Source organism: Triticum aestivum, chromosome 1D, assembly GCF_018294505.1.
Source record: "Triticum aestivum cultivar Chinese Spring chromosome 1D, IWGSC CS RefSeq v2.1, whole genome shotgun sequence".
Taxonomy (NCBI): domain Eukaryota; kingdom Viridiplantae; phylum Streptophyta; class Magnoliopsida; order Poales; family Poaceae; genus Triticum; species Triticum aestivum.
In genome coordinates this window covers 355,365,654-355,371,741 of record NC_057796.1, presented here as the reverse complement: position 1 = coordinate 355,371,741, position 6,088 = coordinate 355,365,654, and positions in this window count along the sequence as shown.

Sequence of the window (6,088 nt, the reverse complement as noted above, 5' to 3'; positions counted from 1 at the left end):
CCACACCCCTCTCGATCAACAGGACCCCCGTTTCGACCGTAGGAGGTCCGTTTCCTCCGTTTTGCGGTACGCCACACCCCTCCCGATCAACAGGACCCACGTTTCGACCGTAGGAGGTCCGTTTCCTCCATTTTGCGGTACGCCACACTCCTCCCGATCAACAGGACCCCCGTTTCGACCGTAGGAGGTCCGTTTCCTCCGTCGCGGTACGCCACACCCCTCCCCATGAACACGACGCATTCCGTTGCCTCCCCATGAACACGACGCATTCCGTTGCCTCCCCATGAACACGACGACGACGCTGTTTCTCCGTTCTGACCCAGCCATGTACACGAGCCCTGGCCGTACGTATGCGCGAGTAGGCGTTCGAGACCCCGCCCATATGTACACATACGTGGCCGTATTTTCTTTCTTGCACCCTGGCCACTGTACGTATGTGTACATGCTACGTGCGCGCCTCTACTACGACACGTGCGCGCCTTTACATCCACCAGTATATATGTACGTACACGTTCGCGACCAGAATGACAACGCTACGTACGCTTCGACCAGGTGGGTCCCGACTGTCAGGCACTTCCTTGCCTATGAGGATGTAGCTGGTGGGTCCCAGCAGTCAGGGGGGCGAATCGTTTTTTTTCCCAGACGCAATTCCTTGCGTGCGAAGATGTAGCTGGTGGGTCCCAGCAGTCAGGGGCAAACGTTTTTTTTGCGAAATACGGTGGCCCGTCTGATGGGTCCCCACTGTCCGGTGGAGGAATAATTATTTTGCACGTAATAAGGAGGCACTTCCTTGCTGCGGCCATGGACCCAGCTGTCAGCCTCTCCACGTACAGTCCACGTCCGATGGAAGCCGTTGCTTGACCACATTGACCACGCCGCGCCGAGAGCACTAGGGCGGTGGACGACGGCGAAGCCTAGGAAGGGGACGACGCGGAGCCGGGGAAGACGCGGCAGTGGATGCCCACGCGTAGAGGAGTACGAGGGTTCACTGGTTCGCTGCGGTGTGAGGCTGCCGTCACCGCAGAATAACAGGGGGTGTGGGCGAGTAGAGGGATGGCCTGGCCAGCGGTGGGAGTAGTAGGGGGCGGTGAGGCCTCCGCCGCATCGCAGCCGGCCACGGGTGGCAGGAGCACGAGGCACCACCGGCGCTGGTTTGGGCGGCTGGAGCAAGAAGACCAGAGGTTGAAGAAGCACTACGGCCGTTGGATGGACATCGTACGATCACTGGAGCTAGAATCATGCATATTGACTAAGTTGACAAAGCCCTCCGTCCCCGTCAACTTAGTAGGCCCACAAGTCAGCCTGCCACTATACTGGGTCCCAGCTAACAGGGAGAGTATTCATTTTTGTGTGCGTAATGAGGCACTTCCTTGCGTGCGAAGATATAGCTGGTGGGTCCGAGCTATCAGCGGCGGTAACGTTTTTTTCGCGAAATACAGAGGCCCTTTCGGTGGGTCCCTGATGTCAGGTGGAGGAATCATTATTTTGCGCGTAATAAGGAGGCATTTCCTTGCGTGCGGCCGTGGACCCAGCTGTCGGCCTCTCCACGTACAGTCCACTTCAGATGCATGTCGGTCGTTGACCACGTTGACTAGGCCGCGCCGAGAGCACCAGGGCGGTGGACGACGGCGAGGCCTAGGAAGGGAATGACACGGAGGCAGGGAAGACTCGGAAGTTGTTTCCCACGCGGAGGGGAGTACGACTGTACGAGGGTTTACTGGTTCGTCTGCTGTCGCCGGAAAATAACAGCAGGTGTGGGTGAGTAGAGGGATGGCTAGGCCAGCGATGGGAGTACGGTGGCGCGGTGAGGCCTACGCGGTAGCACAGCCGGCCGCGGGGAGGAGGGAGCAGGCAGTCCTGCCGGCGCTTGTTTGAGCGGCTGGAGCAGGAAGAGCAGAGATTGAAGAAGCACGACGGTCGTTCGATGGACATCCAACAGTCACTACTTGCGCGTCAACCTTTTTTTAGGAAAGCCTCAAATCTGTGGAAAACAGCATACAGCCCATCTGCCATTATTTCTAATAATTTACAGCCCATTTGCTAATTCTTAAGGTTTTTTTTGGAGCCCATATTCTTTTTGTTAGCATTACAGCCCATATTGTGGCCACGGTTAAAAAGTTATACGAAATTTTGCATATTTCGGTGCGGTCCGAACTGTTTTTAATCCCGAAATTTTGACTCACATTCAAACTGATTTTAAAAATAAATGTATATCAATATAAAATCCAACGAATTCTCCACGCATAAAAATTAATGTAATTTAAAATCTTGAAATAAAAAAAAGATATTTGAAACTAATTGCCGGTTTGATGTGTTTTAAAAATGTACATCCCATTTCTCATTACTGATAGGCCATTTTCTAGGCAGCCGAATGAAGCTCTCCTCGTCTTGAAAGATTTGCTGCCCAACAGGCCTGACAAACCGACTTACTTGGCAAATCACAAAAAAACTGGGATGTGGCCGTGGACCCAGCTGTCAGCCTCTCCACGTACAGTACTCTTCCGATGGAAGTCGGTCGTTGACCACATTGACCACGCCGCGCCGAGAGCACCAAGGCGATGGACGACGGCGAGGCCTAGGAAGGGGATGACGCGGAGCCAGGGAAGACGCAGCAGTGGATGCCCACGCGGAGAGGAGTACGAGGGTTCACTAGTTCGGCTGCGGTGTGAGGCTGTCGTCGTCGCAGAATAACAGGGGGTGTGGGTGAGTAGAGGGATACCCTGGGCCAGCGGTGGGAGTAGTAGGGGGCTGTGAGGCCTCAACGGCATCACAGACGGACACGAGAGGCAGGAGCACGCGGCACGACCAACACTGCTTTGGGCGGCTGGAGCAAGAAGACCAGAGGTTGAAGAAGCACTATGGCTGTTGGATGGACATCGTACTGTCACTGAAGCTAGAATCGTTCATATTGACTAAGTTGACAAAGCCCTCCATCCTCATCAACTTAGTAGGCCCACAAGTCAGCAACCCACTATGGTGGGTCCCAGCTAGCAGGGGGTATTCATTTTTTGGTGCGTAATAAGGAGGCACTTCCTTGCGTGCGAAGATATAGCGGGTGGGTCCGACCTGTCAGCGAGGGGAACGTTTTTTTCGCGAAATACAGAAGCCCTTCCCACGTACAGTGCACGTATAGTGCGTAATAAGGAGGAACTTTCCTTGCGTGCGACCATGGACCTCGTGGGTCCCAGCCGTCAGGCTCTCCACGTACAGTCCTCTTCGGATGACTCTCGTATGTTGACCACGCCGCGCCGAGCGCACCAAGGCGGTGGACGACGGCGAGGCCCCAGACTGGAACGACCCGGAGATGGGGAAGACGCGGCAGTGGAGTCGCAGACGGAGAGGAGTGGGAAACTTGACTGGTTTGGGTGCGGGGTGGGCCTACACTCGGCAGAGAATAACAGGAGGTGCGGAGTGGAGGGATGGCCTGGCCGTCGGCAGGGTAGCGTTTCGCTGAGGAGCGCAAAACAACGCAGCTGGACGCCGAAGGCTGGAGCAGGCGGTTCCGGCAGCGCTGGGGGAAGAAGACGAGAGTTTGAAGAAGAATGCCGGTCGTTCGATGTAAATCCAACGCCTTCTTAGGCTTCGACCTACTGGCCCACATGTCAGCCAGTCCATTTGTTTTTAAGTCCATTTGGTGGGCTGGGTGAAACAATATTGTAGCATCTATGCAGCCCGTTTAAATCCCATTTGCATTTTTCTCAAAATCCGCGGACTTGCTGGGCTGGGTGAAAATATCATGTTGGGCTAGACGGAGAAATGTTATAAAAACATAAACACATGATTGCACGTCAGTAAAATCTTTGCAAGCTTATGTACGCAATCACTAGGAGTTAACTTGCCAAGTTATATATAAACAATTATTATTAATATTTTGTAAGAACTTTCAACTTACAAAATAAAATATCATTTTAATTTGATGAGTTAATAGTACGTGGGGTATTATTATTTTTTAGGCTAGACGTGGGACAGTTGAGTTGGTTCTAGGGGAAAGTACTGGGAGAAAACTCAGTTTACATCGAAAAAGAAAGTGGGAGAAAATTCAGAGACCTGCTAGGTCCACCTGAGGAGGGGAATATGTTGGGAGGAAGGAGATTCAAAGCACGGTAGCCGAGTGAACTAGTGTTTTTTTACGGACAAGTGAACTAGTTTACATACATAAGCAAATAGCCACTAAAAAGCAATCAGGTTAATGGGTTCTTAAAAGAAATATTTTGGACAAAACAGATAATTACGAGGCATAGGCTAATGCATGAAACATTCAGCTGATAAAGGTGCTTATAAACAGATAAAGTACAACATCTAGACCTTCCTGGCACGCTTGATCATGACGCTGCGGCTGTCCGTGTACTCATCGGTTACGGGAAGCAGACACGCCCTCATGTCCAAGATCTGCGTGTACATGTCGTAGCATGCGTATGCGTCCTTGGCCGCGTAGGTTATGTAGGCTAGATTCAGAGGTACCTCCCACGTGTTCAGGTCGTCTTCTTTCATGTTGGCGTATCAGGGGTCGATGATGGTCTCAGCGAGGTCAACCACGGAGTCCTTCTCCTGCCCGTTGCTGATGATCTTGTATTGCTTTTGGATGTCGACAAGCTTGTTGCACCAGATGGCAGAATCGTCGCGTTCTTCCTTCTCTCCACCATAGCGAAGGTGCAGTCGGCGCTGCCCATGAAACGGGCGAATGCTCCAGAACCTGGTGCAGCCATAGGACTGAGGCGAGGCAGAGCTTCACCGAGTCCGTATCGTTGGTGTACATCACATTCAACTTGGTGCAGCCATAGGACTGAACGGCGAACTCAAAGGGGAACTCCTTGCTGAAGTCCATATCCAGCAGGCTCACCCCTCGGATCGCCATTGGAGTCTCTTCGAGTGAACGAGTGTGTAGGCGGCGGCAGCAGTTTGTTTTTCAGCTCTTGGGGAACTGGATTCAACAGTAAGCGGAGTGTGTACAGGCGACAATAGTTACTACCCCTCCCTCGTCCGCTGCACACCCGGCAGAAGATGCACCCTCGGCCACACGTCGGTTCACGAGAGGGTCTGTATTGGTACTGTAATAATAGGAGTTAGTGGTCACTTTACTTAAATTTAATTAGCTTTAATAGAAATTTATACTTAAAACAAGCAATGCATTCGCTTTTTCTATCAGTGCCACAGGATCAACATGCACAACAATTAGTATTATTATTCTCAAGACGCACACGATCAGCACATTTGTCGCACTTTCACAAAGATAATACTACCAAGTTTGAACTGTTTGCTATGGTTGTTGTCCTCTGCATCATCATGCCGTATTTCCCAGCTTGCAAGATTCAGAACCAACAAATAAGATCCAAATAATAAGTACAACAAAGATGCCTACACATCTCATTGATTCCCAGCTTGCAAGATTCAGAACCAACAAATAAGATCCAAATAATAAGTACAACAAAGATGCCTACACATCTCATTGATTCCCAACTTGCAAGATTCAGAACCAACAAATAAGATTCAAATAATAAGTACAACAAAGATGCCTACACATCTCACTGATTCCCAGCTTGCAACATTCAGAACCAACCCATTAGAGCCTTTTGATAGAGTGAATATCGGTATTAAATCCATATTGGCTAGCCATGTCATACAATCGAAGAACTTGGCGAATGCTCTGGACCGTCACAACATCTGTAGTTGAGTATTCCTGTTTGCACAGCATAGATAATAAAGAGCATGATTACTATAATACTGGCACTATTGGAAGTCAACCTGCAGCTCCACTCGATGATTCAATTCATGCCACTTTTTTTGCAGTTCACCTGAAATGAAGTAAAAATTGTATCATTCAGCTAGCAAGAAGTACTTGCTCTTGTGAGCTGGCAGGTTCTTCTTTAGCAGTTGCACAAAAATTGAGCAACATTAAGGTTGGATGTCTGGCTCATGTAAGGTGCAACTATAATTTTCTTATCCTTTTGTGCAGTTCCACTAAAATAAAGTGCCATTGTGGTGACAGTGACGGCTCCATCTTGCAAAGGCTAATAAAATGTTGCACGAGATTACCAGCAGAACTTGACGGAGATTTTGGAAACTCCAATCACCATTTTGTGCAGTTCCA